Source organism: Scyliorhinus canicula, chromosome 15 (assembly GCF_902713615.1).
Source record: "Scyliorhinus canicula chromosome 15, sScyCan1.1, whole genome shotgun sequence".
Lineage (NCBI taxonomy): Eukaryota > Metazoa > Chordata > Chondrichthyes > Carcharhiniformes > Scyliorhinidae > Scyliorhinus > Scyliorhinus canicula.
The window spans coordinates 84,983,637-85,006,978 of record NC_052160.1 but is presented as its reverse complement, the minus strand read 5'-3'; positions in this window follow the sequence as shown (position 1 = coordinate 85,006,978).

Sequence of the window (23,342 nt, the reverse complement as noted above, 5' to 3'; positions counted from 1 at the left end):
ATCCGTTTCCATGGATTTATTTTACACCATGTTATCGGAATAAATCAAAATGGCGCCGGGAGCGGGAGCCGCTTCCCGCCGGTCAGCACGTGAGACGCGCGTGCGCACTGGGTGCGGGAGGAGAGGCGGGTTGGAAAGTTCGCGCCCCCGAGGCCCTGTGACCGCGTCGCGCGCGTCCGGAAACCTCTCATTGAACCTCAACAGGCGAGGAAACCGGTTGTTAACCCTCCAGGATGGAGCCCCCAGCCATTCAAGATCAATCTCCCAAGACACTGGTGTCTGCATTGCTGGAGAAAAATCAAAGGGATATTATGGAAACGATAGTTTTTAAAAAATTCTTCATGAGATAATCTTTATTAGAGACACAAGTATGCTTAAGTTAATGCTGCAATGAAGTTACTGTGAAAAGCCCCTAGTCGCCACATTCTGGAGCCTGTGCGGGTACACAGAGGGAGAATTCAGAATGTCCAATCCACCTAATAGCACGTCTTTTGTGACTTGGAGGAAACCGCAGCACCCAGAGGAAACCCACACAGACATGACATGGAGAGAATATACTAACTCCACCCAGACAGTGACCCAAGCTGGGAATCGAACCTGGATCCCTGGTGCTGCGAAGCAACAGTGCTACCTACCATACCACCCAGATATAAAAATGGGGGAGGCTGTTTGGCTGACAGTCAAGAGTCATCCAGTTGGGTAATGAGCCTTTTAGCTTTCCAATTATTGTAGGTATCACAAGGATGGATGGATTGGCTGACTAATTATGGAGCATGAGGGCAAATCATGTGAGGAAACTTCCTTTAATTACAGTTGGCAACCTTATCCATAACTGGTAATAAGTTGTGGCAATCATTTCATTTAATCGTTCAGGCGCACAAAATTCCCCCTCCTTGGGCTCAACAGCCACTGCTAGATTTGCAATAAAGGGAAATTTATCCCTTTAAACCTCAACCCCAATTTTATCCCATCATTTTGTTAACACAATTCCTTTATCCATAGTTTTGTTCTCTGATTACTTAAGCTGCTCTTGTTGCCTAGATTTCTCATCTTTTCTGTGTCTTTTATGTTTACCTGTTCAGCCAAGGAACTCCAGCTTTTCCTACCCTTTTTTCCCATTCCGCTCTTAAAGTTAATTCCTAATCTTAGTATTTAGGAATCAATCTAAATCGCCCATTATAATCATGTTGCCCTGGCCACATTGAGAATGGTCAGAAAGTTATAATTGAACTAAGGGCCATTGAGTTATTACAACCTAGAATGGTCAGAAAGTTATAATTGTACTAAGAGCCATTGAGTCATTACAACCTAGAGGGAGGCTGTTCGACCCATTGATTACACATAGGCTGCCTCGAGCATTTCAGTCTTATTCCTCTATTGTCCCTGTAAACCTAAAAGTTTATTTCTGTGAATTGCCCATCCAATTTTCTTTTCAAATTACTGATCATCTTTCTTCCGCCACTTTTGTAGGCAGCCAGTTCCTGTTCATTACCTCTTGCTGCATATATGACCAGTACAATGGCACAGTGGTTAGCACTACTGTGTCACAGCACCAGGGACCTGGGTTCGATTCCGACCTCGGGTGACTGTGTATGGAGTTTACACTTTCTCCCATGTCTGTGTGGGTTTCCTCCCACAGTCCAAAGATGTGCAGGTTAGGTGGATTGGCCATGATAAGGATTGGCTCCATAGTGTCCAAAGGGTTAGGTAGGGTTACAGGGATATGGTGCTCTTTCCAAGGGCCAGGGCAGACTCAATGAGCTGAATGGCCTCCTTCTGCACTGTAAATTCTATGATTCTATCTCGACCAAACCCTTAAATGTTTCCCCTAATACCTGTTGGAACAGTTTTCATTGTCTTCTGCCTTATCTAAATTTGTCATAATCTTGTATACCTCTATCAAATCTCACTGCAACCAACTTTGTTCCAAGGTGAATAACCCCTGCTTCTCCAACTTAACTGTGCAGCTAAAATTCCCCATCACTGGAACCATTCTCCTCAGAAACTTTTTTGGGTTATGGATAGTGGGGTGGTGATGATATCCGGCTCATCCTGATCCGATGACATGCGTTGTGCGGTAACCGGATTCATGGGGGTCGAATTGTGAGTGGGGGGGGTGTGTGCTGCCTGTGCAGTCGGTGCCGCGGGTGCTTTTCTTTTTGGGGCGTGGGGGGCTCGATTTTGATTTCTCGTGTCCACTACGTATCTTTGGGAGCTTTCGTTTAACTCTTGCCAATCAGGAGCATCTTCCTCATCTAAATCCTGCCCGAAAGTGTACCTGAAGCCATTCTGTACTGAGAGTAGCAACTGCAACTTTTCTGTCTTCTGTCGGCATTTAGCATGGTCAACGGTACTCTGCCTCTGTTTCTTAGTGGAGCTGTGGAGCGCTCTCAAAGCTGCTTTTAAATCCACGCATTTGCTCGTTAGCTGGGCGACCTGTTGTTCTGTTTCCTCTCGTACCAGGACTGCGGGTTGTGTATCTTGGTAGGCTTTATCGTACTGGGTCTGGAAGCTACTAAAGTGAACTAGACAAGATTGATGTGCACGTTTTACATCAGCCATTTCCTTATCCTTAGCTGCTAACTGTTCCCGGAGTTGCTCAATTATCTTCTCGCTTTCGTTACTGTTTCACTCATTCTTTTCTTCTTTCTCAATTAACTGCCTACGGAGCGTCTTCTGACCTCCTCTGTGCCTCGCAACTGTTCCAAACAGGACACTATTGCCATCGGCTTTCTGACTTCCCATACATTTTTCTTGTGGACCTCGCTTAGGTTCTCCCACCAAGATTGTCCTATCTTTCCTGGACCTGACTCACCATTAGGGTAAAAATTCGACCAAAGTGGCCATCCTTTCCTCTTTAAATATTTCCTTAACTCTTCCTCCCATATGTGGCATTGTTCTGCTCTGTTGGTCGCTGCGACCTCGGGTTCCTGTGGATTCATCAATCTTTCCATTGCTTTAGTAGCCATTACTTCTCTTATCTCTTTCTCTACTTTTAATATCTCTTTCTCTACTTTTAATTTGGGACAGGCGAATAAGGCGGCAATTTGAACAGTGGGTATGACTTAAGCTATTTTCCGGTTCACAATCCCTCAATTGTTGTACACAATTCTAACGAGTTTACCTTACTCTTCCTGTTGGGTATGGATGCGGGTTAGTACACACTTCTGAAATTTGGTTATTTGGTCAATATGGGACTTGCACTTGTGGTTCTTTCTCTTTCTCGCAATTGGATTCAAAGTTTGTGGGTTCTCTCGGAAAGTCACTTCTAATCGAGTCCCGTCAGAGTTCGCCAATAATGTTGCTCTATAATAATGTTGGTGAACCACAAGTCTTTCCCTTATATCGATCAAATGACCACACAACCAGTTAGTTAGTTCAAAAGATGCTTTATTTACATACACAAGCGTTAACTCGACATGCAAATACAATATCTACTACAAGTTAAACTACACCTATCAGCTAAAACAACCTATACTTCAGGGCGACCGGCACTGTGCAAATGGATAAGACCTTTATCTGGATTTCACTTGGCTGGTTCGAAGTAAGTGGCTCTGTCTCTGCTGGGCCCATCCGTCAGGTAGCGATCGTTGGTCTTCAACCTAGCTGGCTGTACCTGCTGCAATTGGGCTGGCACAGGCCAAATCCAAAAGAGACAGAACACATGGCTGTGTCCTCTTTTACCCCTCTGGGATTTCGCAATCTTTGGGGCGGTCCTTAACCTTGGACCCAATAATTCGACAGGGGTCTGATCACTGTCTTCGATTTCGGCCAATAAAGGGGTGGGTGCCTTGGTGGCTGAGCGGGTCCTGAGCGTTCATTGACCTTGGCAGTTGGGCTTTCTGAGTAAGGAGAGTGGCGCCGATCAGCCTGTGGCTGTATCGGTTGCTTGATTGGAGTTCTTTGTCCTGGGAATATGGGCCATTAAAATGCAAACGAGCGGAGGTTTCGATCAGGTCTAGTTACCTGTGCTTTAGATACACATAGGCTCTGTATCTGAATGAGTCCTGGGTTGGCCATAATTCCCATGGTCCTCTGCAGGTGGCCATCTTAGATGGCTATAGCACCACTAGGCTCCCTGAATACCGACTCGGAACTATTGGCAACGCTGCCAGCCCCAACTATTTCCTCACTACCTGAATCCCCAAATACCTAAACCTAAGCCTCGCTACCATAAATGGCATCCCCCCTAAATTAGCCCGCTGTCCCAGCTCATTCACCAGGAAAACCTCACTTTTCCCTACATTCGGTTGGTACCCTGAGAACCCTCTAAACCTCCCCAGCAGGCCCATAATCCTTCCCATACTCCAATGGAACCAAAACATACAGCAACAGGTCATCGGCATTGAGCGACACTTGATGCTCCCTCTGCCCCCTCATAATCCCCTGCCACTCGGCCAACCCCATGAGAGCCATCGCCAACGGCTCTATGGCCAGCGCAAACAGCAACAACGAGCACCCCTGCCTCATACCCCTGTGTAAATCAAAGCTTCGCGCACTCATATTATTCATCCTCACCCTTGGCGCCACATACAGCAACCGCACCCATGCCACAAATCTCGGGCCAAGCCCAAATCTTCCCAAAACCTTGAACAAGTACCACCACCTCCGGTACCAGAGCCCCCAACGGATTCATCACTACATTCAACAGCCGTCTTAAATTACTCGCCTGCCCTTTATGAAGCCTGTTTGATCTTCTGCAACCACCCCCAGGACGCAATCCTCTATCCTCCCCACCAACAACTTAGCCAATACTTTCACATCTGTATTCAATAGTTTTTTTTTCTTCTTTTCTTTAGAAAAATATTTTTCTTTTATAAATTTAGAGTACCCAATTATTTTTTTTTCCAATTAAGTCGCAATTTAGCATGGCCAATCCACTAAACCTGCACATATAGACATATGGATGAAAATGGAATAGTGTAGGTCAGATAGGCTTCAGATGGTTTCACAGGTCGGCGCAACATCGAGGGCCGAAGGGCCCGTACTGCGCTGTAATGTTCTATGTTCTATCTTTTGGGTTGTGGGGGTGAAACCCAAGCAGACATGGGGAGAATGTGCAAACTTCACACGGACAGTGACCCAAGGCTGGGATTCAAACCCAGGTCCTCAGCAACGTATCCGTATTCAATAGCGATATGGGCCTATACGACCCACATCCTACCGGCTCCTTTCCCTTTTTCGGATTAGCGTGATTACTGCCTGCGTCATCATCTCTGGCATCTCCCCCTTCTCCAGCGCTTCATTAAACCTGTTGGGGGAACAGGTGTGGTGCCAGGTCCATCGCAAATTCCTTTTAAAGTTCCGCTGGGTACCCATCCGGCCCTGGGGCCTTCTCCGACTTCATACCACTGAGACTATCCAGCACCTCCCTCATCCCCAGGGTCTCCTCCAACGCCTGCCTCTTTGCTTCCTCCACCTGGGGAAATTTCAGCTTGTTCAGAAACCGCCCATGCACCCCCCCCCCCCCCTCCCCCCCCCCCCCCCCCCCCCCCCCAGGTCCGCCTCGTACAGTCCTTGGTAGTGCTCCCTGAACGCCTCGTTTATGTTCTCCGGCTCCGACACCACATCCCCAGCCCCCCAGTCTGTATTTTCAGTATTTCCCTGGGCGCAGTCTGCCTCCACAGCTGGTGCGCCAGCATCCGGCTCACCTCCCGATATTCATATTGCACCACCAACATTCTCGAGGCCAATTAGGTATGGGCAATATGGGCGATGCCCGGATCCTGTAAATTACCTTTAAAAAAAACTCTTTTTCTCGGCTTTTTCCAATGTTACATTGGGTCGTCAAAACATAGTTGATCATCCTTCCTATCAACCATAATTTTGGGATGTGGCGGGTGGTTTTACAGGACAGTTCCTTTCCTGCCACAAACCCTCCCCATGTATCTGGACAAGTGGTCAGTACCGATACACGTTGAATTGTCTGCATAAGTTGCTGGGTTCTTCCATAGCCAACAAACCCTACAGTAGGACTCAAACCCAGAACATTGTGGCACATGGGTTTTACTGCCCTGAGCCGCAGTGGTTCTCTCAGAGTGTTCCTTATTCTTTTGCATGCTAATCTAAACGTTATGGTGTGATGACCGCTCTTACCCAAGTGTTTATCATCCAAGAAACCCTGGCTTTGATTCCACTGTTTTTCTCTCTTGTTGGTGTAAACCTTGCCTGTGCCTTACCATCTCTTCCTTTAAGATCACCTATTGTTTCGTTAAGGCCAAACACTTGGAGCGAATTTTCTCAAAAATAGGCAAAGTGGGGAGGAAAAATGACAAGGAAGCTGTCAGCCCCAGAGGCGGTTTCCCTGCCATATTGTTCAGCACATAGCATAAAAAATATAAAGGGGTGGGTCCCATAATGTTACGCTGTCAGCTCACGTTCTGATTGAGCCTGGCCTGCCAGCAACTTTGTTTTTAAAACATCAGGAAGGCACCCTGATACAAAAAATTAAAATTGAACACCGCCCCACCTGCATGTCTCTGGCGGGTTCGACTCGCCAGGTGCACATCCTGGGGGACCTGTCATGAAGCACATGGGTGTGATTGGACAATCTAATGGTCGGGGACTATCAGGTGTAAAGGTCTGATAGTTATATTTAAATATATTCAAAGGGTGGCACAGTGGTTAGCGCAGCTGCCTTACGGCGCCGAGGCCCCAAGTTTGATCCCGGTTCTGGATCATTGTCCGTGTGCAGTTTGCACATTCTCCCCGTGTTTGCGTGGGTTTTGCCCCCACAATCCAAAGATGTGCAGGTAGGTGGATTGGCCACGCTAAATTGCACCTTAATTGGAAAAAATGAATTGGGTACTCTGAATTTTAAAAAAATGTATTCAAAGAGTTAGGTTATACCTTTACCTGGCAAAACGTCCAAGTCATTTAACAAGAGTGTAATCAATGAAAAGAAAAATCACAACTCGCCACAGAAGGAGATATCAGGACAGATGACAAATAGGTTGGTCAAAGGAGACAGAGACAGAAAGATTTGGTGATGGAGCACGTGATTAAGAGCTGCCAGTAAATGGCAGAAGAGGCTAAAGCACGATGGTTGCAATTGATGAGGCTGTGATAGTCTGATGTATAATATATTTTGGGCGTTGAAGTTATTACAAATTCTGACTGAACAACAATTTATTATGGTGTCAAAGTCTGGGGTGCAGTCAGATTGATATTGAATGAATTTTGTGCAGCGATGGGTGAACTTTTGCATGTATACCTGGAGCTGGTGCAATGTTTTCTTATCAAATGATTTTTTGATGTTCTTGAGAATTTTAAACTCAAGGGGCCACGCTGTGCCTGAAAAGCCACTCGCTGTGGCTCAGCGTGGCTGGTAGAAGCCGGGAGACCCCACTCCCGGGATCTACCCGGCTCGCATGCCTCACAAGATTTAACGCGATCTTGTGAGACGTTGCGATGTAAATACCGCCCATTGTGGACAAGATCACTTTTTAGCAAACCTGCATATTAAAGCGAGGCAGCTGTCTCACTTTAATGTGCAGATTCCCGAGTTACCCGAGGCGTGGGATCAATCTCCTTTGCCTCGGAGACATCAGGCGAGCGCCTTTCAGTATTGGTCTCCAGATACGGGGACCAGACGGAACAGCACTCATGTGGGTTTCCCAGAGGCTCCCAGGTGCATGCCCTTTGGGCAGCATGGTACCCTAGCAGGCTGGTGCCTCCAGGCACTGCCAGCCAACAACCCATCTGGGTGTCAGTCTGACACTGCCAAGGTGCTCCAGCTGGCAGGAGCCAGGTTGGCACTGCCAAGGTGCTACACGGGCATTTTATTGCACTGGCGATTAGGCCGGTGGTGCCTTGCAGGGGGGAGGGGTTTATAAATGTTGTTCCAATCTATCACTATACTGAGGAATTCCAGCGAGTAGAACTGCTCAGTGCACAAAACGGGGCTATGTGCGGCCTAAGCCACCTGTTCCCCGCTGAGGCCCCTTAACTGACTAGAGTGGTGTTTTATTGCCATGTGTTTCTCAGCGCTGCAAGCTCTGGGAAACACACATCTAAAACGTGCCCATTATGGGACTTTGTTCGCTTTTAGTTAAATCATGGTGAATATGTTGTTTGACTCAGAATCAATTTAGGTGAGTGAGCACAGGGGTGATAGGGGAACGGGGACTTGCTGTGAGTTAAGAGACAGGCAGATATGTTTTGGATGAACACAAGTTTACAGAGGGTAGAATGTGGGACGCCAGCTAGGAGTGTGTTAGAATAATTGAGTCCAGAAGTAATGAAGGCACAAATGAGGTCTTCAACATCAAATGAGCCAAGACGGGAGCAAAGTCGAACAATGTTATGGAGGTGGAAATAGGCAGCCTTAATGATAAACATGAGGTTGGATGCTCATCTCAGGATTAAATGTGACACCGTGATTGCAAACAGACTGGGTTAATCTCACAATTTGCCATAGAGAATGGAATTTGGAGCAGGGACTGAAAACAATGGGCGCAATTCAACCACACGATTTCTAAGGGCTGGATTCTCCTGCCCCACCCGCCGCAAGATCGCCACAGGTGAGACGTGGACAATGGAAAAGTCCATTGACCTAAGCCGGAATTCTCCGGACCCAGTTGGGCGCAGCCGGAAAATCCTGCCCGAAGTGTCATTTTGGGTATTTTTGCCAGGTGTTTCTCGCCAGCTTTTTGGATGAGATCCATACAGCTATTCAACCACACTTAGCCATTTCTTTGGGCCTTGGGGGGGGGGGGGGGGGGGGGGGGGGTCACTCTTCAGTCAAGCCCACACTTAGAAATGTTTTCAACACCAGGAGCTGAACTCGCCGGCAACTGGCTCCTCAGATATTAGGCCGCCATTTTCAAAGGGTGCCCAGATCCCTAACTGAGCTTGAGGGTCCCCCAGCAACAGGCAATGTCACACCCGCATGCATTACCCAACACCTCCCCAAGTGAGGACGCCCCCCCTTTTCAGGCCTCCCCACCCCGCGTTTCGGACTCACCCTTTCAGGACCCCTCACCCTTCAACCTCTCCCAATATTTATGAGGCCCCTTCATTCCTGCCCTTCAACCCTCGCCTCACCCATCATTTGCTGCCTCAACCCCTTTCATGGACATGGCCCCCCTCGCACCCTAGTGCCACCCTAGCACACCAGCACTGCCACCTTGGCAGTGTCACCTAAGCACCTTGGCAGTGCCTGGGTGGCAGTACCAAGGTGTCAGGCTGGCAGTGTCAAGGTGCTTGTTGCAAGAGGGAGAGCCAGGGGCCACATTGCCCTGTCCCCGACCACCCAGACATCTTCAATGGCCTGGGAACTCCACCCCCCCCCCCCCCCCCCCCCCCCCCTTCAGGTGCCAGTGTGGATCAGTACTAAACGGCACCCGGTCCAGGCCTCGCTGGGGAACCATTAGTTCCCTGGCGTGGGAGAATCCAGCACAACATATTTAAATGAGTCGAACAGTGGGCGGCATGGTGGTGCAGTGATTAACACTGTTGCTTCACGCCGCTGAGGATCCGGGTTCGATCCTGACCCCGGGTCACTGTCCGTGTGGAGTTTGCACATTCTCCCCATGCCTGTGTGGGTCTCACCCCACAACCTAAAGATGTTAAATTACCCCTTAATTGGAAAGACATTTTTTTTTCAATGAGCCGTACCGCTTTTTAAAATGTGTATATCTAGATCTCACCCAGCGCGGGTGCGATCTAGATCACGATGTCTCGTGAGTTACGATGAATCACCGCCCTCGTCGCATCACCAAGTCGGGCGGGACAAGGCCAGTAAATCACACTCAGTGTGTTGCCGACATTTAACTGGAGGAAATTTCTGTTTATCCAGCACTGGATGTTAGTTGAGCAGTCTGAGAATTTAGCAACAGTGGGGAAGAAGTGATGCTGAGGTGGGGCTGGGTGTCATCAGAGTTTGTCTGAAAACTAATGCTCTGATTTGGATGGTATTGCCTTGATACAGCACGTGGATGAGAAGTAGGGGAACAATCAAAAGGAAAGTTATTTTACAATGAGCAGTATTTTAATATCAAATGTCAAGTCATTTTCCACTATTGATCAGACAGTGGAAAAAAGAAAATGAAGCAGTGCCAGCAGATTCAAAGTAAATTCCAAGTAACAAACTGAATTGCCCTCGCTGCCTCCGAAAGCACACTGTCAAGGCTCCCATCTTGATAAGGGCCAGGACCTGTGCAACTGCAGCCGGACATCGACACTATTCAAAGATTGATGTTTCCTCATGAAGGTCTAAAGAAAAGTAATCCCCGCCGTTGGCTCTCTTTTTCTGTCTATTTTCTCCTGAAACATGTCATGACTTACGATGCGATCTGTCGGAGTTACTTTTGATTTGGAATGTGTGTGGGAATTTACTGTTCATTTTCTGCAGTTTCACTGATTTATTTTCTCTCAGGTAATGTTGACAATAACGAGGACATTGGCAGGAGACTACAGCAGATCGGTGACCAACTAAATAACAATTATCACCATAATGCGCAATTTATCGAACGGGCTCTCCTTGCAATCAACGAATTTGTAAGTTTAAAAGTTTATGTCTATGCCCAAGCTCTGTCCATGTCCATAGATCTTTTTGAATTGTGTTTCGAACATTTAAATCCAAACAAGGGAACTAAGGGGAGACAGCGTAGCGGTATAAAAGTAAGCGCATATTGCAATCATTAACGGAAAACAAAGTTCATAAAGAATTTCAAAAACTGCAAGGAGGAGCTGGATTTTATACTTTTAAGCTGTTCATGATTTGTTTCCTCCAGTCTGTGGGTGGCCATTTATTAACTACAGTCAATTATCCTTTATCCGTACCAAACACATCCAAAAACAGACCTTTTTTTTAATGGACCCTAACGTGAGCCAACACGAACCTCAATGAACTTTTATGTGGGAGCTCTGTTACCCGAGCTGACAAAATGAAATATAAAATAAAAGACAAACTTATGAAACAAAAACCAGTGTTGATGAGGCAGATGAAGCTGTAGGAACTATTCAAGAAAGCATCCCAGGAGAATGTATCGACACCTCTGAACCCAATAGCTATATCACATCCGAAAACCGAAAATATATGAAGACCAAAATGCAATTGCCCCAAGGGTTTTGGATAGGGTTTCTGTACTAGTACCACTCCTTGTATTCCCCCATGGATTGGCCACACATGGATTGGTTGACAGGGTTTTTTCCTCTGGTTAATCTATGGCAACAAAGATATCTCTGATGTGACCATCAATTCACTCGTGACACGAGAGGAAGTAAACTGTGGCTTTAATAGACTTACAACTGAGCCTGCCTGCGACCAGAAGAACTGAGGGCAGACTCACAAGACTGCAGCACTTTATACTTCCGTTAGTGGAAGGGGCCATGGGCAGAGCCAAGGGTGGAGCCCTGTACAAGCTCCTCATCTCCCCCTGTGGGCAGAGCCGCGCAACGGCTCTAGACAGAGCCCACAAGGACACAATGCTATATAGTGTGAATTAAGCAATATACATTCACCACAATCTCAACTATGTTTAACAAACAGAAAATAACTAAGTTACAGAATATCCAAATGCTGTGACTCCTACTTGACCAAGCTGTATCAGAAATTGCAGCTGTGCTTAACAGTAAAATCCTAACTAGTGGAAGCAGATGTAATTTATTCAAACTGGTTATCGGATTTTCCAGCCCTGCCCAGAAAGTCCTGCTCCAAGTCAACAGTCAGTTTGCTGGTCTGTCCAATTCTCCCGCCCACCTGCAATGATTCCAGTGGTGGGTGGGACTGGAAAATCCCACCCATTTCTAACGTTGGCCGGGATTCTCTGGTGCGGGTTTTCCCTGCTAGTGAGGACGGAGAATTTGGTGTGTCATTTGCTGGTGGCCGGGATTCTCTATTCCTGCTTGTCAATGGGATTTCCCATTGAAGCCACTCCACGCTGCTGGGAAAGCCACGGGCGGGAGTGCACTGTCAGAATGGCCAGAGAATCTCAATGGCAGCCAAGGGCTGAAGAATCCCGCCCCTAATCTTTACAGCAAAACCCTGACAATTTCATCAGTGCAAAGACAGGTATACTCAATAAAAACTAGTAATAGTGTCCACACCAAAAATCATTTACACCAATTGTCCAGAAGGAAATAAGCAAGTGTTGAAGACAGCAAGCCCTCATTTTAAACAATAGCTGGGCAATTGGGCAGCACGGTAGCATTGTGGATAGCACAATCGCTTCACAGCTCCAGGGTCCCAGGTTCAATTCCGGCTTGGGTCAATGTCTGTGCAGAGTCTGCACATCCTCCCCGTGCGTGCATGGGTTTCCTCCGGGTGCTCCGGTTTCCTCCCACAGTCTAAAGATGTGCAGGTTAGGTGGATTGGCCATGATAAATTGCCCCTTAGTGTCCAAAACTGCCCTTAGTGTTGTGTGGGGTTACTGGGTTATGGGGATAGGGTGGAGGTGTTGACCTTGGGTAGGGTGCTCTTTCCAAGAGCCGGTGCAGACTCGATGGGCTGAATGGCCTCCTTCTGCACTGTAAATTCTATGAAATTCTATGTAAAAAAAATCCCTTGAAGATAAATGCCGCCCTTCAGTTTCTTTATTATACACCATTTCTGTCTGGACAAACTCTAATTGAAAGCTTGTGTAACTACACTTCTCAAAAACCATCAGCTCATTTCTTTCTGCCTCAAGTTTGTGCGCATGAAAAATGGGGAAAAGAGATATATCAGCCCTCAATTCTCCTCCCAATTGACTTGATTGATTCTGACAACTTGAATTCGTTCCATCCACCCTCCAATTTCATGAAAAAAGTTGCTGTTTTTTGTGACACCTTGATTCACTTGAAAAACTGTCAGTGGGCATGTATATACACCAGATATAGTTGACTACATGATTGTCAGGGGAATGAGTTTGTGTATATTTAATAGAGCCGAACTCAATTTAACACACTAACACTTCCTGTATCCTTGTATTGTGACAGGGTCATCGAGAAAGCATTGTATTTATGGCCAACTTGGTGAGGAATCTGCTTGCAGTGGCTGGGATTCGACTTCAGCCACAGAGACCTCGATCAGTCTTGAGGATCATGATCAGAATGGGAATAGTGATTCTGGAAGAATTGCTTGATACGTAGAAGTTTGAACTATCCAGTATTGCTCTGCCTTTACTTGTGAAAACTGATGAACAGTTATGAATAATGCATTTCAGGTCACTTGATCATTTGTAATTAAGTTGCTGTGTTCGCAACCTTGTTGGTTACGTGAGTTAAACACCACGTTCTGATTATCCAGAAAATTTGAGAGTGACGTTTATGATGAATTAGACTGGCACTCGTGTTTTTTGAAGTAGGGTATGCCATAATTCATTACGTTAGTAAATCTGCGAACGTTGCCGCAATGTGATATTTGGTTGGTCAGCCAGTCGGCATTTTCTTTCTTATTGTGGATTTACTTCATTTTGCTTTGTTTGCACATAAGAACAAAACTAATTAGTGGCAGGATCAACCCCTCAAGCTTTCCCTGCCATTCAGTAAGATCATGTAAAAATTACTTCACTATTTATCTGCTGCTGTGGTGTCAGACAGCTTGTAAATACAGTTAACAGTGTGTTAACAGCACCAGACCTCTCTCCATCCCTTATTAGGAGAGTTGCATCCTGTGGTTACTTATAATATTCAGGAACCTTCAAAACCAGTCCGATTTATGCAAGATTTGAGTGGAGATGCAGTTTATTTCTGACTGAATTATGGCTGCTGCTACCCTATCTGAATATGTACCATGTTGGTTAATACAAGGCAATCTGCTTAATGCACAGGACCAAGGGGTTCAGGAGATACCATCTGAGCAGAGACTGATTGTGATTGTCCTGTTTAATTCATCCTTTACACTTTCCTGTTGCAAATTTAGCTATTGTTTGATTATATTGACTTTCAAAAGTTTGTGTTAAACTTAATGCAATTTTCACAATATTCTCGAGTTACAAAAGGAGATGAAAATAGTTGCTGCACTTTAATGATTTGCTCATGTAAATGGAGAGTACAGTTTCTGGAATCACACAGGTTTAAGACTAGTAAAAAGGACCAACAACGTGGGGAGGGAAACAAACCATTGAAAAATTCATTATTTTTAATGAATGTCTAGGCCGGGGAGTGTTTCAACATTTGCATTCACACCATGGCTACAGCATCAATGCACTGTGGTTTTATTTCACACCAATGCTGTAATTGTCGTATAAAGTGCATGGACCAAACCAAAATTCAAAGCTGCAGGAAACTCGGTCTCTCCCAGTCCACTAAAATTCTGCAGTTCTGTCAATTAAGTTATTCTGTTTACCTTTTTTGATTTAGATTGTAGAAGTTGATGCATTTGTAATAGTTCAAGAGAGTATTTAATTTGTTTTACTATAGATCCTCTTAAATTTATGATTAATGGCATAGTTTCAAACTATTTTTTTAAATTAATAAACCCTTTACATTGAAATAATTGTTGCAGCTCTTTATTTCTCCTGGGATAGCAGGTCGGAACGACTGACAATGCCAAACATGTGTCAATGCAATAACTATGTTGTGGCGATGCCGGCATTGGACTGGGTTGAGCACCTGGTGTTGTAAGACATCTTGCATGCAATAACTAACATTGAAGTGAGTGAAGCAAGGAAACCTTTCGTTTTGAAAAATATTTCATTGAGGCATTTATATTATAAATTTTAACAGAATAAACAACCACACACCAAGAAAAAAAAATCCAGCCAACATGGCTTACATAAACAACACCCCAACAACAATTCTCCACCGACGTACCCCCATCTTATCCAGCCCCCCCATGCCTCCCCTTTTAACCATCCCCCCCCCCCCCCCCCCCCGCCCCCTGCTGACAGCTTCATCCTTTCCAAAGAAGTAGATAAACAACTGCCACCTCCGGGCAAACCCTAGCATCGAGCCCCTCAAAGCAAACTTTATCTATTCAAGCCTGAGAAACACAGCCGTGTCACTAACCCACTCCCCCGACTTTGGGGGTTCAGAGTCCCTTCATGCTAGCAAGATCCGTCTCCGGGCTACCAGGGAGGCAAAGGCCAAGACATTGGCCTCTCCCGCCCCCTGGACTTGCAGGTCTTCTGACACTCCAAAATCGCCCCCTCTGACTCGGGACCATCCTTACCTTCAGTACCTCTGACGTTGGAAAATCCCTGCCAGAATCCCCCAACCTTCGGACATACCCAAAACATGTGGACATGATTCGCAGGCCCACCCGCACTCTTCCCTATGCTCTACCCCTTCAAAAAACCTGCTCATACGGGCCACAGTCATATGTGTATGTAGCCTTAAAGTGTATAAGGCTAAACCTGGCACATGATGACGCATTGACTCGCCTCAGGGCGTCCTCCCATAACCCAGCCTCCAACTCCCAACTCAACTCTTCCTCCCACTTCCACTTCACCTCCCCTATCAGGGTTCCCTCCCAGTCCATCAGCTCTTTGTAGATTTCCGATACCTTCCCCTCTCCCACTTCCTCTTTTTACACTACCTTATCTTGTAGCCTCTGGAGCGGCAGGTGCTGAAAGGTCGATACCTGCTTCCGCACAAAGTCCTGCAACTGCAAATAATGGATCCCATTCCCACCGGGCAGCTCAAACTCCTCCTCCAGCTCTTGCAAGTACGGAAAGCCCCTGTCTATAAACAAATGCCCAAACTGCTCGATCCCCGCCCGCTGCTACCCCCGAAACCCCTATCCAGCCCCTCCCGGAGTAAGACAGTGGTTGCCACATATCGGAGCCCACACCGACGCCCCCTCCAGCCCCATGTGCTGTCGCCACTGTCCCCACACCATCAGGGCCGCCACCATTACCAGGCTTGTGGAGTACCTGGTTGGCGAGAATGGCATAGGTGCCGTTAACAGTGCCCCCAAACTCATGCGCTTACATGAGGCTGCCTCCATCCGCCCCCACACCGACCCCTTCCCCACTACCCATTTCCTGACCATCGCTATATTCGCCGCCCAGTAGTAATTTATAAAGTCCGGGAGAGCTAGCCACACCCTCCCCCCACCCCCTCCCGACTCTGCTCCAGCAATATCTTCACCTGCGGGGCTTTACCCGCCCACACAAACCCTGAGATCACCACATTCACTTTCCTGAAAAACACCTTGGGAATGAAGATTTGGAGACTCTGAAATGCAAACAAGTACCTCGGGAGCGCCGTCATCTTCAACGTCTGAATGGCATCTCCACCAGTCTCTTCTCCTGCCCCCACGCCTGAATCGGAAAGACGTCACTCTTCCCCATGTTCAATTTATACCTCGAAAACTGGCCGAATTCCTCTAAGATCCCCATAATCTCCCAATACCACCCAAAGGGTCCAAAATGTACAGTACAAGCTGTCCGCGTGAAGCAAGACCCTGTGTTCCATCTCCCCCCATACTATCCCCTGGCAGTCCCTCGACACTCTCAGCACCATTGCCAACGGCTCTATAGCCAGGGTAAAGAGTAGTGGGGAAAGTGGACATCCCTGCCTTGACCCTGATGCAGCCTAAAATAGTCCGAGCTCATTCGGATCGTCTGCACACTCGCCACCGGTGCCTAGTACAGCAACCAAACCCAATTCACAAAACCCTTCCCAAAACCTACCACAAATAGTCCCACTCCACCCAATTGAAGGCCTTTTCTGTGTCCATAAGACCATAAAACATAGGAGCAGAATTAGGCCACTGGGCCCATCGAGTTTGCTCCGCCATTCAATCGTGACTGATATTTTTCTCATCCCCATTCTCTTCCTGATCCCCTTATGCATCAAAAATCTATCTGTTTTAAAGACACTCAGTGATTTAGCCTCCACAGCCTTCTGCGGCAAAGAGTTCCACAGATTCACCACCCTCTGGCTGAAGAAATTCCTCCTCATCTCTGTTTTAAAGGATCGTCCCTTTAGTCTGAGATTGTGTCCTCTGCTTCTAGTTTTTCCTACAAGTGGAAACATTCTCTACACGTCCACTCTATCCAGGCCACGCAATATCCTGTAAGTTTCAATTAGATCCCCCCTCATCCTTCGAAACTCCAACAAGTACAGACCCAGAGTCCTCAACCATTCCTCATATGCCAACTCTTCATTCCAGGGATCATTCTTGTGGGCCTCCTCTGGACCCTTTCCAAGCATATCCTTCCTTAGATACGGGCCCAAAACGGTGCCCAGATACGGTGTTCATGGCGACCACCATTTCCACCACTCGTCCCTTGGGAAGCATCATTATCACATTCAATAACCTCCTGATATTAGCCGCCAGATGCCTCCCCTTCACAAACCCCGTCTGGTCCTCCCCCATCACTGTGTCATGCAGTCCTCAATTCTCAAGGCCAAGATCTTGGCCAATGACCTGCCATCCACATTCAACAGTGAGATTGGCCCATACGACTCACACTGCTCCGGATCTTTATCCCACTTCAAAACCAAGGAGGTCGAGGCCCGCAATAGCGTTGGAGGGAGCACCTCCCGCTCCCTCGACCCGTTAAGCACCCTCGTCAACACAGGGCCCCAGGACCCCCAAAACCATTTTATAGAACTGTGAAGAGAGGAAACTTTACAGGGCATCTGTACCCAGGCTAATAAAATTCAAATGCAAGGCAACAGCAAAAACCATGAGTGAATAAGGAACTACGATCTCAGGCTGGGTATGTCGTGGTTACTGATAATTGGAAATTACAGAAAATTGAGTCCACATCAAAACAAGGCACAGAATCAGGACAGCCCAATCTTTAGTTCATCTGCTGGCACAGAAGCAGGTTTATGCCTTGATTCTGGTTGTGTTTTATCATACGTTCCAGTGTAGATTTGTATTATCTTTGTAGGAGAATATGGCAAACATCAAGCTGAATGAAGATCAGAAGAGTGCAATAGAAGGCGTGCAAGAATACTTGAATTGACAGTCCCATGGGCTGATAATATGGCTTTTGGCTGGAGAATTATGCAACCAAGGCACTGAAAACTGCCTACGATTAAATATTCACTACTCCACTTTCATTCAAAATTTGATTTGTTCTTTTGGCATTGAATTAACCTAACATCAATGAAAAAGACAAGATTGAAGCATTTTCAGCCACCTTCAAACAGTAGTGCCAAATGGATAATCCATTTTGGTGTCCTGCTGGGCCTCTGGATTACTAGTTCAATTACATTACCACTACACCACTGCATCAATGACCTTTCCTCTATCATAAGGTCAGGAATGTGGCTGCTTGCTGATTATTGCACAATGTTCAGCATTATTTGCAGAGACTGAAACAGTCACAGTCCATGTGCACCAACACCCAGACAACATTCAGACTTGGGCTGATAAATGACAGGTAAATTTCAGGCCACACTATGGTGGTTTTAAAATCAAGTCTGCAGGCCTGAGATTCAAGCAAACGGGCCAACTGGGAAGGAGGCAATGCAGATTGATCGCCTTAGAACAAGGAGTGGAAGCAAATTAAGACCCACGCCGAGAAGGCTGAGGAACTGTTTAAATCATAGAACGTTTTCACTAAAATATGGAACTGGGGACTGAATACCAATATTCATCCACGGATATGAATTATATCACACAATGCTGTAATTCCGCAGCTGTTTACATTACTCGTCTTTTTGTTACACTCTGTTCTTCAGATGACGCATTAGGGAATGCCGGAAAGACAGTCACCGCCTCAATAAAAAGGAACGGTTATAGCTCCTACCTATTGACCATTCCACATCTAGGCCTGAATCCAACAAATTCAGTATGTCTATTTAATGGCCTATTCTTGAGCTAGCCACGGGCCAAAAGGAGGGGGGGGGGGGGCTGCAGGTGGTTTCCAGAGATGAGACCCCTTAGGGTGTGCCCAGAGATGAGACCCCTTTAAACTGAATAGCTAGGCCAACAGTAGAACAGTTCTACACAAGTTAGTTTTTTAAGGATTGAGATTAATCATAGAAAGTATACCCAATAATTATTATTAATGATTAAACCTGTATTTTTAGGACATAGCAGTAATAAGCATTTAAACTCTTGCTACAAGCATTGGCCACAATGCATGATGGGATTTAAGATAGCTAACTTGCCCATGGTTTTGAGACAAACGGGATTGTGTGGTCAGCAAATAACAGTCAACCCAGTAAACAGTTCTTATCAGTGCCCCCAACATCCTGTCTTAGACAATTCATGGTGTAAAGAGGAAACCAACTTTCGCATCCTGCCTCTGGATGAACAATGAGGTGGACAGGAACTGCCTGTGACATGTACATAAAACATACATACAGTGCTGAAGGAGGCCATTCGGCCTATCGAGTCTGCACCGACCCACTTAAGCCCTCACTTCCACCCTTCCCCGTAAACCAATAACCCCTCCTAACCTTTTTAGTCACTAAGGGCAATTTATCATAGCCAATCCACTTAACCTGTACGTCTGTGGACTGTGGGAAGAAACCGGAGCCCCCAGAGGAAACCCAGGCAGACACGGGAAGAACGTGCAGACTCTGCACAGACAGTGACCCAGCGGGGAAATCGAACCTGGGACCCTGGTGCTGTGAAGCTACAGTGCTATTCACTTGTGCTACCGTGCTGCCCATGTAGGATGGGAATGTCAGAAAAACACCTTTATAATGAACACAAGGTCCTGGTAAACAACAGGTGACAGGTTGGGGTTAAATCATGAGCTGATCACAAGTCATCATTTTGCTTCAAGTAAATTTTACTGGATAATATAGAAGTGACAGTTCCAAGGATTGGATCAAGTCCAACTGGGATGGCCTATTCAATTTTCGGAAATCTTATAATTGGTGTGCTTTTATTAGTGTTAGTCAGATTGATCTTGCCATTTATCCAGATCTTTCTCTCATGTACATGAATCAAGCTTGGAATAATAAAGCCGTCTTAACCAGGTTGATATGTGCCTGCAGAACTGTGTACTAAGCTGAGCCATAACTAAGGGGGAGGCACCTCATGTAAAAGCTGGCTCAATACTCAGGCCTTGAAAACGCTCCTATACTGCAGATGCTCGAATCTGAAATGAAAACAGTAAATGCTGGAAAATCTCAGCAGGACCAGCAGCATCTGTGGAGAGAGAATGGAACTAATGCTTCGAGTCTGGATGACTCTGAGAAGATCTCAGATCTGCTGCAATTTTCCAGCATTTTCAGTTTTTCTTATAAACTCTTTGCTCAGTGATCATGTTGCTCCTTAGATTACTATTTTGAGTTTAAAAAAACACCTGCATTTATATAGTGCCTCTCACAACCTAAAACCCAAACACTTTTCAATTACAAACATTTCAAGTGTCGTCACTGTTGTAATGTAGAAAATACAACATTTACAGCAAGATTCCACAAATCAATTTGTGAGAATGATCAGGTAATCACCAGCTTTGGTGATTTTGGTTCAGAGGTAAATATTGCCCCAGACTCTATGGAGAAATCTCATGTTCTTTTTGTAAGACTGCCATGCTTTTACATCAACCTGTGAATGCAGAGAGTTTAATATGTCATCTGAAGGATAGCATCTGACAATGCAGCACTCCCTAAGTACTGCTTAAAGTGTCAGCCTAGAGTTTTGTGCTCAAACTTCTAGAGTGGGACTTGAACCCACGATCCACTGACTCAGGCAAGAGTGTTACCACTGCACTTCAGCTATCCTTGCTGAAGATTCTATGGAGAACAGAGCTCAAAATCTTACCATTAGCCCAGTACTCTGTATTCCTGTTACTCCTTCCAAAATGAATCATCTCACACTTTTCTGCATTAAACTCCATTTGCCACTTCTCACCCAGCTCTGCAGCTTATCTATGTCCCTCTGTAACCTGTAACATCCTTCTGCACTGTCCACAACTTCACCGACTTTAGTGTCATCCGCAAATTTACTCACCCATCCTTCTACTCCCTCCTCCAGGTCATTTATAAAAATAACAAACAGCAGTGATCCCAAAACAGATCCTTGTGGTACACCACTAGTAACTGGACACCAGTCAGAACATTTCTCATCAACCAGCACCCTCTGTCTTCTTACAGCTAGCCAATTTCTGGTCCAAACTGCTAAATCACCCTCAATCCCATGCCTCCGTATTTTCTGCAATAGCCTACCATGGGGAACCTTATCAAACGCTTTACTGAAATCCATATCTTGATCGTTTTGTAATCATGAAATCTGATAGTGCATAAATTCTCAAAATGGCAGTCTTCAACACAATAAAGGAATTTCATGGGCGAAATTCTCCGCCCCCCCACGACGGGTGGGAGAATAGCGGGAGGGCCTTCCCGACATTTTTCCCGCCCTCCCGCTATTCTCCCACCCCCCGCCGAAGTCCCGACCCGAATCGCTGCCGCCGTTTTTTTACGGCCGGCAGCGATTCACAGCTGTTAGATGGGCCGAAGTCCCAGCCCTTTCCGCCGTTTTCACGAACGGCAAACACACCTGGTCTTGCCGTTCGTAAAAACGGCGTCACCAACTCGCTTTTTATAACCATGGCACCGATTGGCACGGCGGTACCACGGCCGTGCCAAGGGTGCTATGGGCCCGCGATCGGTGGGCACCGATCGCGGGCAGCGGGCCCGATGCCCACGCACTACTTGTCCTTCCGCCGCCCCGCAGTATCCATTCGCGGGGCGGCTGAGGGGCAACCCGGCCCGCGCATGCGCGGGTTTCGCGCAAAAACGTGATGACGTCACCCGCGCATGCGCGGGTTGGAGTCTTCCAAACTGCGCATGCGCGGCTGACGTCATATGACGCGTCAGCCGGCGCTAATTCCGGTAAGCGGGCTTAACGATTTTCGTTAAGCCCGTCTTGCCGGAGCCTACGGCGTCGGGCTGCTAGCCCCGACCGGGGACCAGAATCGGTCCCCCGTCGGGAAGGGGCGCGCTGCCGTAAAACCCGCCCGGGTTTTACGGCAGCTTTACGATTTCTCCCGTTTTGGGAGAATCTCGCCCCATATCTTTTCTGGAAAAATTTTTCGGAGTGAGTCTAGGGGCCGGATTTGGTGTTAGTGGAGGAGGAGAAGCTACGATTGATATGCTATTTTTAGCAGTTGCTGTTTCGGACTGGGACTCAGGTCTGTTACGGTTGATACCTTCTATATACCGGACTGGTAGGATCAGGTTTAAAGCTGCAGACAGTTCTGGTCTTAAACCAGTGACAAACGCAGTTTTAAATGGTCCTAATGCACTCATATCGTAGTTTTCCTCTCTTGGCTGGAGTTCCATTCTAATCACTTCAACTCCAAGCTGTTTGGTGATTAATGGGTTAAGTTGTGTTACACTTTGTTTGCCACTAGGCTCATTGTTCAACTGAACAAACTTCTCTTGTCTAACAATGGCGGAGTCCGTTAAAGCTGCCATGAAAGGCTTTTGAATCAGAGCCAGCAGCATGTCTTGGTCGGTCTCCAACGTGAGATAACGGTTTGTTCTCTGGAAAAAGGGTCCTTGAACCCAGAACGGACAGATAGTCTATTTGGCCAGACTCCCCTTGTGGATCTGATCAGAGTATTAATTTTTTCATGTCAGTAGCAGCTTGCACTAATGCAGGATCTGATTTAGATACCTCTGGTACATCTTGGACCTTAGTTAAAATCATTTCAACTCTCGCTGTTGGTGGAGCTTTGGAAAGTTGAGATGAGGTTTTAAGGACAGATTTGAAGGCTTCTGAGCCGTTAATTTGTCTGTCAGTAATTTGCTATGACATTTCATGATGTCCATGTCACTTTCCAAACTACATTTTTCTTCAAGTAACTGGCAATTTTGACTTTTAAGACCATCATCTTCTGAGTAAGACGTCTTACAACACTATACCTCTTCATTCACCTGAGGAAGGAGCAGTGCTCCGAAAGCTCGTGTTTGAAACAATCCTTTTGGACTTTAACCCGGTGTTGTAAGACTTCTTACTGTGCTCACCCCAGTCCAACGCCGGCATCTCCACATCATTTTCTGATATTAACTGTTGACGTTTGGATTCTGAGTCAGTATTTCTCTTTTGGAGTTCATCAATTTGTAATAGTAATAGCTGAGTTCTGCATTTTGAGTCTGCCAATAGTGTTTCAGTTTGATCAGTTTTTTCGAGCTTAGATTTTGCAGCTCGCAATTGGTCAATGATTACCACTAGTTTTTCATTGGCTGTTTTAAATTCACAATTGTGTTTGTGTTTGTTTCTTGCTGCTTATGGAGTTGTGCCATTACTGCAAAAGACCATTTCGTACGTTTCTTTTTGGTCAATTGTGTGGTTTTCCCCCAAGAGTTTTTGATGTCGTCAAGGGACCACTCTCCTTTGAGGATATCATATTTTGATTCAATTTTCGTGGATACTTTAGACAATCCAAAATGTTTATAAATTGAAGATTTCAGGTCACTCCAATATACCGTCAACAGAGGCTTCCGGTACAGCACGACCTCCCCTTGAAGTTGTAGGAAGTTGTTCTTTA